The 10,834-nt window shown below is 37.2% G+C and overlaps 1 pseudogene; it reads right to left on the bottom strand.

Annotated features, from left to right (window-relative positions):
• LOC131769963 (uncharacterized) overlaps positions 1 to 1,939 on the bottom strand; it is a 106,069-nt pseudogene extending 104,130 nt beyond the window's left edge.
• Between the last annotated feature and the right edge of the window lie 8,895 nt (positions 1,940 to 10,834).

Raw genomic sequence — 10,834 nt, 5'->3', positions numbered from 1 at the left:
TTTGTTGAGTTAATGAGTAATGTTTCCAGTTTGAGATATCTGAAAAAGTGGTTTCCCGTCGGTGGAGAAGATGCACGCCTTTAGATCAGTTTTACTTCCCGTTTTTTTCAGATTGTGTGCCGCACAAATGCTAGAATGAATACCCTTCATTATATCGTTGAGTTAATACGTGTGCTATCATTGTTCAAAACAGAGCACCCAATTGCACTAACTTTCCCGCTAAATTCAAAAGTTTGTTGGAATTGATATCTCCCACCCTCCATTTGAATCCAGCGATGCAAAAAAAAAATCTCAGTTACCTCCTTTTATTGGTCTGTATCGTAACTAACGGAACTTTGTTTTTTCGCACGGTCTTATGACCCACCCAAGCGCGAAGCAAGGATGGAAAGACAATTTATTATATTTCAAGTTCAAATAGAGGGGAAGATTTTAATTCAAACAACTTTTAAATTTAGTAGGCCGCACTATTGAATACGGCCCTCTTAACTAACTGGTCAAAGCGCAACATACTAACTAAGATGTATAACACTGAGTATTATTACCATGAAATGACTGACACGTGTCTCGTCCAATAGTGTAGGATATTAATTATAATCATCTTCGATAACATTAAAGAGCCTTTTTTTCTCGCGTTTTATACACCAAAAACTGACATGTGACTGTCGTAAATTCATCCTATTAGGACGATTAGCACACCTATTTAAAAAAAATGAATAAATAAAACAGGCAAGAAAAGATTAAAGTAGGATTATTTCAAACCTTGTCAATGTTTTGTTCCTGATATACACTCCAGCTGCTTTCATCAGAAGAGAAGGACAGCTTGTAGCTTTTGACGAATGACCCATTTTTCTTCCCTTGCGTTGCGATCGCGCAGACAGTGTGCAACGCTCCCATATCAACTTGGATGTAGTCATCGGTGATTGCAGTAGTTTTCTGACACCAACCTTTTACTCCATTCAGCCGTCCCATGTGCGCATAATAACTTAGAAAATAAGAACTTGCGGTAATGTGGGCGTCAGGTATTATATGTGGATCTTCTACTCCTACGGGGGCACAAACTGCTGAGAGATACAAAAAATGCGAAGTTTTGACGCATCGAATCTCAGATGGAAACGTAGCTGAAGTCTATAAATCTTGCCTATAAAAGCTCGCGACTTTCTCTCCCAGGAGTCAGAACAAATGGATTTATCCACACGATATCAGTATAATTTCAAGTCACGGCGACGAGAAGAAAGAAAATGATATCAATTTACGGAATATCATCTCAAAGTTTTGACGATATATGTCAACTGAGTAAAGATCAGTGACAACATATTTAAAGGAAGAAATTGATAGCTCTTTGGTGACAAACCCCTTTCAGCTGTACAGATTTACAGCTTTTTTTTTTTTGGTGATGAACCCCTTTCAGCAACTAAGACATATTTATTTTATGACGTAACCTGAAGATACCTATAGTTATTGCACATCGGTCACCCTCACCTTTTAGGACTTAGAGCTACTGCACATCTATCACCCTCACCTTTTAGGGACCTAGAGCTATTCCGTGATGTATTGCCTCAAATATACAGCATAACACACTCATAGCCATTTGCATGGCCCTTTGCGTGACGCTGCGGTACCTTCTTAGGCATTTAAAATAACTGCGTGCGCGAATTGGTTCAAGTGCTGATATGTGCCTACCTCTATTTTTCCACTTTCTCACGTAAAACCTAGTTCCATCGTGAACAAAATCGTCTGATTTCTCTTCATTAGTTCTGTCGTTCAGCTCGCATATTTTACCAGTTATGACATAATTATAGCTCTGACATGCTACTTCGTCGTTACAAAACACCAGACATTCGTACGGGTCTTGCACCCTTTTTGTTTTATAGGTGTGACCCTTGAGAGCCTTTCCACTCACAGATTGCTCAGCTGTGTTACACTGGGGACCAGCAGCCATGAGCAGAGGGATCAGTGATGAAAAATAAAAGAAATACAGTGCTGGAAACATTTGCCTTGAATTGTTGAATGCTGCAATGATTAAGAAAATCAGTTTCAGGAATTGAGAAGGACTCTAGGCAATGCTTTGAAAGGCATGATTTTGTTTCACAGAGCTAAAGCTGCGGTGGAATTCTTCCTAATTGATATAACGTGCAAATATCACTGAAAACTCGCAATCTTTCCAATAATCGTCAATTGTCTGATAGTGCACAATAACCCTGCTATGGACATTCTGATGACTCAAGTGATTTTTGATTACAAGTCAGTACCATGAAAAATTTGTCTTTTAGAATCAATAAATGCGTTAAAATTCTAGAGCAGGCCTAGAGGCTTTTTGATCTAGCAATGTATTTACATGTCGAAGTTGCATGCTAAATTCTTCACTTTTCGCGATAATCAAGTACGCTTTTTTAATTTGACTCTGCCATGTGTCTGCATCATAACTGGGCGCCAACCATTTCTGGCCTAAAACTTCTAAATGGGAGACACCGAATATTTGTGAGTTTTTTAGAACATACAGGAAGCATTCTACAAAATTCAGAACACCTTTTTATGAGTTCCCAGAGTAGGGGTTATCTAACCGTGCAGTCCGGACTCAATACACGATGATTCATTTTCTGCATGCTATTGTTTTTCTTTGGAAAAACTAAACTGCTTTTGGGGATTTCAATGAACTTTCTTGTGGAAGAATGAGTATGTATGCTTCCTTGGAAATAATGCACAGTGGAACTCCACTGTTTTTCCAAACTTTTCTGAGAGGAAAGATTACTCTCTGATTGTTAAATGCCTTTACTAAATGCAAGAACAAATGTACGTCTCTATTTTTCCGCAATGCACTGTTAAACTTTATTCCATTTAAAGACATTTACGGTTAATATCTACGCAATTTTTATTTTTATTATAATACGTAAACTACTTCGAATGCCTCTGCATTACAATTTAGGTAAGAGCGCTGCCAATGAATTTCTTTTTACTTGCAATGAGGTCGTTGGCACCATAAACAGGTTTTGATTATTTGAAAATCACCAGTGTTAAAATAGTTTCTTTCTTCTTTCTCCTGAATTGTAAAATAACCCATTTCGATTACCCCGATAATCTGAATCTAACCGAGATATTCCTAACACTTAAGAAGCATCTAGAAATTTTAGTGCAAAAAACCACATCCAACTAACCTTGAATTACTTCAACTGTCTGCCCCTACTATTTGTAGACGATATCTAAACAGCTTTTCAACAGAATATTGTTTCCACACCCAAGGATGTTTGCATTATCAATAAAAAGAATCTTGATGGATTGGTTTCTATACCCCACCGCGCAGATACAGGCAAAATAAATTTCTTCCCTTGTTAACGAAAGATGAAAAATTCAATGAGAGGCGATCCTTTTGTCTCCCCAAAAACTTCCAGAGCTAAATAATTTTTACTGATATCAAGAAAGGCAATGCCCTTCAGAATAACATTGAACCAAAAATGATACCATAAACGACTCAAAATATGCCTATAATTTGCGTCAAGTTTGAATGAATACCCCTTTCCATCCTAATTTATGCAGTATCGAAAAAAAACGTGTGCTGAACCCAATCATCTAAATATATACAACAAACTATAATAATTAACTGTTATGAATCATTGATGAGTCAAATTAAAAAAGCGTACTTGATTATCGCGAAAAGTGAAGAATTTAGCATGCAACTTCGACATGTAAATACATTGCTAGATCAAAAAGCCTCTAGGCCTGCTCTAGAATTTTAACTGAAATAAGAGTATTTCATGGAAGCTTCGTTATTTATTCATTTATACCTCCGGGAAATCTCCCAAGAGGGACTGCTCACATCGACAATTACCATCAAATGTTTATGAAATTGCAACTGCTGTTGTTCTGTTGATTTAAATGCTCCGGAATAGCTTGGAAACAATATGCTGACTCGCAAAGTAAAATAGTGTTTTAGCCTAAACTAGATTTGCACTATTCGGGAGGTAAACCTTACATGTATTCAAGTTACGTTTTTATCTCAGAAAAGCGAAATCTTTTGTCAGCCCTTGGTCATGACATGTTTGTGTGAGAAGATTTAGTTAGGACAAGGACATATTAGCGATAAAAATAAAACCGGGCACTCTTCAGAGATTCCTATTTTTTTCAGCCTATCCCCCGCCTTTTCATCTGGGCTTCTGTAATAATCATCCCCGTCAAAATGGGACCTTAAAAAAAATTATTAAATGAATCCACGCTTCTAGAAAGTTCTCGAGTTGAATGTAAGTCTTTCCTCTATCTCCTCTTTAGAATTCACGCGTGCTCAAGGCAGCTTGTTGCGCATGTTAAAAGTGGCTCCTGCACCGACCAACGTGCGTTCATAACGCGACCAAATTTTCTCGGCTTATGAGTTACCAAATTTATCGCGTGATGGGGCTATGCAGTGAGCGCACGCTTCGAGCTCTGTTGTGGTAAGACGATAAAAGTCATTTCATGTCAAAACATTATGAAGAACCTTTATTTTTTAATTAGAAATGGAAACAGTACATATCTGCTCTCTATCTCAGCAGTCACTAATGACCAAAGGACGTGTAATTGTTTATCGCCCGTGGATCGGAGAATTTAGGGGGGAAAGCGATAAATAATGACCACCCCATAATAAACCAAGACACTAAGGAAATTAAAACAAGTGTTTTTCTAATTCATAGAGTTGCTGTGACAATAACAACACGATCCTTTGCGAGCGGTAGAGGAAACATTTTTATGCATCTGCATGTACTGTCCAAACACTTCGATACTCACAAGATTACTGAGAAAAGGTGACAGGGGAAAAAGCGAATGTGTGTTACTTGGACTTGGAGTTATGATCTAGATACCCCCATGGGAATTAATGATTTATCAACTATATATGGCGAAGCTGAGTGAAAATGAAGTCTCGCTGAGCTGCTAAGATACATCTCCAAGTGGCGTGCAAATATCGTCCAAAATTCGCGATAATTGCCAGTATTGTTATTTTTCACAGTACGTAGCCTTGAGGTTTTGAGGCATCAAGCCATTTTGTTTTTGTTTAATTGTGTGAAATTTTTTCTCCATGCCGTATCAATAATTTTAAGAATTCTTTCTTACAGATTGGCGAATTTTTAAAATGAAAATTGTTCGAAGAGATTGTTCTCCTCTGATCACGCATTTATGAATAAGATTGCACGTGAAGTTTCTATATTTTATCTATACTATGACTGAATAAATCTTGTATATTGTAGTAAGAGAGTAATATTATTGCAGTCGCAGCGGTCTGGCCAAAAAAAATCGATTTTAGCTTATAACGACACACAAGAAAAGAAACAATTAGAGAACAACAAAACTCTTTTTGAGACAGGTGTCTTAAACCCTTTTTTATGAGAAAAAAAAATATAGGAAAGCTTTTTTGCGACGGGAAGTCGAGAGGACTGCTATGGTCAACAGCGGCACTGACCAACAGAATTTGCCTCAGTAAAGCCATGTTTTCTAAAAATTTGCTCTAAAATCTCCTAGAAAATTTGATAGGAATATCACAGAGTTAGCAATTTGAAATCTTTGAAAAAAAGATTTGTGGGGTTTTTTTGTGCGCTCGCATTTTTACGTTTTAATATAATAATAATAATAATAATAATAATAATAATAATTACAATACTTCATTTGTATATCGCCATTTCCAACGATGTCCAATAGCGCTTTACAAAAATGTTGAAATGTTACAGATATCACAAGTATTGTTCATAAGAATATTTAAAAATTACGTTCTACCTGAACGGCTAAAATATAAAGCAACCAATTCATAAAAACTTAAAATTTTGAAATATCAAAAGGCTAATATATATAAAAACGACTAAAAAATATAAAGGACTAATTTAAAAACGCTTTCCTAAAAAGATAAGTCTTTAGTCTTTTCTTGAAATCGTTCAGACTGTCACAAGATCTTATCCCTAGCGGCTTGTCATTCCAAAACTATAGTGTCGCTACTGAAAAAGGACGAAAGCCATATTTGCCCAGATTATATTCAACATCAAACAGGCGATGGCCATTAGCAGATCTTAAGTTGCGCCTAGGAATATGCCTTGTAACTAGGTCAGATAAATATGAAGGCGCTATGCCATTTAGACATTTAAAAGTCATCAAAAGAATTTTAAAAATTATGCGCTGTTCTACAGGAAGCCAATGCAGTTCCTGTAATACTGGTGATATATGTTCATATTTGGGTGTAAGCGCAACCATTCTGGCGGCTGCATTTTGAACATTGCTGAAGCCGCTTGATAGTTTTTTTCGGCAGTCCATACAAAAGTGAATTACAGAAGTCCAGTCTTGAAGTAATGAAAGCGTGCAAAAGTATTTCTGCTGTATGGCGACTGATATATTTCCTTATACGGCTGATATTTTAAAGGTAGAAGAAGCCTGCCTTGCATACAGCTGTGACATGATGTTCCATTGACATGACTGTATCGTATAGAACACTATTATTTCTAGTTGTCGATGGCGGAGGTGGGCGATGGCTGGCATTTAAGACAACTGGTTCTGTATTGTCCCTGTTCATCTTACGCATGTTTACTATCATCCAAGCATCGATATCTCGCACACAGTCTTCTATCGCTAATTTGGCCAGGTCAGAAGTGGATGATATGAAGGTAAGGTATAATTGCGTATCATCGGCATACAAATGGAAATTAGATTTATGGTGTCTCATTACATCACCCAAGGGTCAGGTATAGAGCAAGAATAAGATAGGTCCAATGACACTACCCTGGGGGACACCGTGATGCAGCTCACGACTGGATGACACTCCACCATTAACTTTCCCAGTCTGGTAACGATCAGATAAATGCGATCTGAACCATTTGAATGCACAGTTAACGCCAAAACGATGTGAAAGGCGATGTAAAAGAGTCTGGTGATCGACCATATTGAAAGCCGCTAAAAGATCCAATAGGAGCAGTATCACGCAAGAGTTATTGTCAATGGCTCAAAATTTAACAAATATTCTCTTTTCTTTTGATGCTGCCTATAATTACTGAAACGAATACAAGAAGGTTCCCCTGGAAGAGCGAGTGAAAAATGGAAATAATTGTCTGAGGAGGAAACTAAGAAAATTATCTTTTTCAATAAACATCATTTGTCTAGCAGCTTCTCTGTGACGTGCTGTCAGACATCTACCATATATCCAAATGTGATCGGCTAACATGTTTCTAAGAAGTGCAGCATTAAACTGGTGCTACATCGCAGTCAATAAACCGTTGTTAAGCTTCTCGATTTTCTCAACAGCTTCAAAACATCGAGAGGATCTCTTTTAATCTGGTTTTTGAGGACATGGGAGTTTTTCTCCATTTGTTCTTGATCTCTGTGGCGCTCCCCCCACGGAGAAGTTCTATCTTGCCCGGATGGTAGGTTTCAAATCTTGCATTAAGTTGATAAGACAGTTTCATATTTCTCCTATCAAGGTCATCTAAAAAGATTTTTGCAAGAAAGATCTTGTAGTTAAGAGAAACCTTGCACTCAGAAAAGATAAATTGATGTAATAATTATGATTAATTCCCTTATTTTTACATTCTCTTGTGGAATAATAGTCTTTTTTTGAGTACATAATTATTTGCTGACGTCATACTCAGTTGACATCATTTCTTTATTCAAGACAACTTTTGTAGAAAAAATTCCACCTTAAAGATATAATGCAGACAGGTGTAAAACATAGAACAACACGTTTTTCTTTTAGCTGTTGTAACTCGGAATTTGATTCAAATTTTCCTCCCCATAGTACTCCTTGTGTTTTGTATTGCGCGGTATTTCAAACCTGATGAGCCAATAAAAAAGGAAAGGAATTCTTGATCATTTAGTTACACAATCTACTTAAACTGAACCTACTTCTAGCTAGTTTGAAAAAAAAGGTCAAAGGTAACCCGTTGTTTAACCACGTGCTTCACAAAACAATTGACTGAAAATCTGGCTTTTGGAAGGCCGAGCATTTCTTTCCGATCTCCAAAGGATCTTTTGGGGAAATGATTCAGCGCGATTAAATCAAATTTTAAAATTAGATAAAATGCGCCGATTCGACGGTACCGTCATTTAGTTGAAAGTGTACGCATACACACGCAAACTCAATTGCTTTGCATTTTACGTCCAATCTATAGCGTATTTAACATAATATTATTTTACTTTCCATGTTGCTGTTTTAAAGAAGAGGGCTACAGTCCTGAAAGTGTTGCATCGTACACATAAAAGCAAAATAACTTGGCAAAATAGTCAAAGCCTCCTGATCGTGCTCTCACAAATCATAAATCGGGATGGAAGAGAAATAACAATCTTGAGAGTTCTTAAACCACTCGGATAAGGTAGACGTATACGTATATTGCTGCAACTTGGACCACAACTGCGCCAGTGTTAACTTTTCTTTTGGAGAAAATGGAGCAGAAGCACACAACTGTGAACTAAACAACTCAACGGGTAAAGAATATGATAAGGATCTCGTAAAAGCAGCGAACTATGTATACCACGGAACTTAGGTACCAGTTGTTAAAAGGCAATTGCACTACTCTCTCTTTTAGCAATTTATGAAAACTAAAGGGGTACCCTTCATATTCATGTCTCGAAAACACCTTTTATCCATTATTTGTTATTTTTACATAATTTTAGATACGTTACGGATCTTTTGTAGATACGCACTTTCCAAAAACAAAAGTCCTTTGAGTACCTTGAGGACACCCAACTCTATTAAGAAAAGAGAGTAATTTTTCTAAGTCAATTCAGAACGTTGTTCACCGGCCTTGAGTAAACAACTAATTGCTGTTTTTCATCTAATAAAGAAAGCACAACTACGAAACACTTAACTCATCTTAAATATTTCTCGTTGGCAAGGATAAATGAAATGGTCATTTGCAGGCATTTTTGCAGAAGGGTTGTTGAAATGAATTGGGTTTGAGGCTTGAATATAATATACTAGGTTAAATAATCGAAATAATTAGATATATCTCATGACTCAAGAGTACGTACGACTACGGATATAACGATACATTTGAGCCATGACCGTGGTTACCGAGTACTGTTCCTGACAATTTACTTTATAATAGCTTGTCTACAAACGCCCTCTCTCGATTTTCAGATTGATAGGAGTAACTTTACACAGGCTACTTTTGAAATTGCTTTCTCCATCAAGTTGTGCTCAGGTTCCCGGCGAAATGTCGAGGAAAGTCGTTAAGATATTAAACAGTTAGTTGTGATATCCCATCCAGGGGAGTCACAGTTCTTGTTGTCGCCTCATGCTAAAATGCGGTATATTTAGCTCTCGATGTTATACAATGCGCCCAATACAGAATTTCTCTTTTGACAGTAGTGACGAGCTTTTTTTTTTTTTAATTTTTTAGAATTTTTGCGTTCAAGCTCCATGCAAGACTATGGCACCTGCCAGTCGGGATTTACAAGAAAACGATATCGATGTTTATGTGCGTCTGGATTCACTGGCCACGATTGTGAAAAAGGTATCCCTTAAAAACATGATTATAGAAAAGAGTTTTGTTCTTGATTTTAACACAGTAGACTATTTCTTCAGAGGGTTCAAGATTTAGAATCGGTTGTTCTTATGACACATATTATATATGACCCATTGTTGGGGAAAACAAGGATTGGGGGTGCAATTTCAATTTTCATGCTCTTTTTCTCAACCCGGGGTATTGTCTCTTGTTTAGGATGAACAGGAAGTAACTGAACCCACTTCCCTTAAGTGTTGCACCCATTTTCTATTTCAAAGACGCTCCTGCTTCTTTGAAGTTGCAGTCTCATCCCAACCAATCATAGGCATTTAGTGCCGCGGAAAATTGAGCGAAGAATTTTCCTCTCCGCATCCCCTCACTCGACAATGCTGACAAATTGCATAACGCATCACATAATTTTAAACGTTGATGAGTGTGTGGCGAGAATACTAGTTGTACAAATACCGAGGGATCTTGCAACTGCTCTTGTAATCCTGGGTTCAACGGGGATGGTGTTGGTCTTAGATAAATATCTAGGAATTTATAGAATACCTAGTCATGCTTATATGCGTGATGACATGGAACGTTTTTGAACATTCTATTATGTCATGTAGTCATGATGTAATACTACCAAAATAGTTGTGTTTTAAGCCTCCGGAATATTCTAAAACACTTTTTAAATGCATATGTATATGAGGACTCATTCGTGTAGTAGTAGTAATAGTAGTTGCTGCTGCTGGGAGTTACCAAGCTACCAAGTTACTGTGGAAGCTTGTTCATTTCGAGAAACTTTGGAGACAACTTTGGTACAGACTATAGTGGTTTAAGTAAGGTGCCTTTAGGAACCGCTCCTCATTAAGAACATTACAAGTTGTTTAATGAAGTGGTTGAGTTTGTAGGATTGTAGTGTTCTTTCTTTCGGTTAGATTGTACAGTAACAATGTACATTAATGCAAAGAGATAATCCTGCAAAGTGCATTCTTTACTCACTAAAAGCGCCCCTGAGTCCCATAATTCTAGTCGGTACAAAAAAAGATACGTATACTTTCGTTAAATAAACTCATCCTCTTCTGATTGTTATTCTTTATCGCCATACCTCAAAGAGAATCCTGATTTGATTTCAGACATTGACGAGTGTTCTAAAAACAGCCATAACTGCAGCTACACAACAGCCACCTGCACCAATACCAGGGGATCATTCAAGTGCATTTGTAAACCTGGATTCAGTGGTGACGGACACAATTGCACAGGTACTGAACATTATTTAGAGCATGATATTTTGTTATATCACCGCAATAAACCTATGCAACTGGCCGAGATAGTGTCATTATACATACGATGGTCATATACTGAAGCCCTTTCTCCCCTTTTCCCCTTCGGCTTATATTTTCGTA

Source organism: Pocillopora verrucosa, chromosome 5 (genome assembly GCF_036669915.1).
Source record: "Pocillopora verrucosa isolate sample1 chromosome 5, ASM3666991v2, whole genome shotgun sequence".
Taxonomy (NCBI): Eukaryota; Metazoa; Cnidaria; class Anthozoa; order Scleractinia; family Pocilloporidae; genus Pocillopora; species Pocillopora verrucosa.
The sequence above is the reverse complement of the archived record's forward strand: the minus strand, read 5'-3'. Positions and strand labels throughout refer to the sequence as shown.